Below are 693 nucleotides of genomic sequence, written 5' to 3'. Positions count from 1 at the left end.
ATTCCTGCTTTGTAAATATGGAAACAGAGGTATTAAGTAATGTGTTTGAGATTACCTACCTCGTAAACAACAGAGCTGTGATTTAAGGCTAATTGATGCCAAATAATTCATGATTTCCTGGTGTTAACAAAATACTGAAGACAATTATACTGTATTAACTATTTTCGAAATACATGTTTGATTTAGTTTCTACATTTTATTCCAATAATCGCAAAGTGAATAATACTGGTTCACAGTATGTTAGTATTATACTAGTATCCAGTTAGGATTATAGTAATGAATTGTTTCCCCCTCTAAAAAATATGTTTAATAATATAAATGGGGTTAATAATATCTCTTATTCTGAGCAGGTTTGAGAATTAAATGAAGTAATGTGTACTCCTCACCAAATCCGCAAAAACTAAAATGTACAGAACATACAAAGTGACATGGTTGGTAGCAATGCTGTCATCATCACTGGTGCCTTTTAACACTGTCCTTCACTGAGTGATAATGGAAAAACAGACAGTGTTTTGAATTTAGTCTACTTTGCAAGTATGTCTAAAGTTTTTGTAATGGACATATTTAAATTATAGTGACTATATACTGTTATACACTAGTTTGAAATATCTTTAAAATATCTCAGTCAAATGCATGCTTGGAAGTGTGTGTGTGTGTGTGTGTATATATATATATATATATATATATATTTTT

At 29.9% G+C, this 693-nt stretch overlaps 1 protein-coding gene across 4 annotated transcripts in view; it reads left to right on the top strand.

The window, feature by feature from the left end:
* Positions 1–693, top strand: part of ROBO1 (roundabout guidance receptor 1) — a 952,567-nt gene that overhangs the window by 808,702 nt on the left and 143,172 nt on the right. The window lies entirely within an intron of this gene.

The sequence above is a fragment of the Lipotes vexillifer genome, unplaced genomic scaffold (assembly GCF_000442215.2).
Source record: "Lipotes vexillifer unplaced genomic scaffold, Lipotes_vexillifer_v1.1 scaffold1816, whole genome shotgun sequence".
NCBI lineage: Eukaryota > Metazoa > Chordata > Mammalia > Artiodactyla > Lipotidae > Lipotes > Lipotes vexillifer.
Note: the sequence above shows the minus strand (reverse complement) of the source record. Positions and strands in the feature narration are given on the sequence as shown.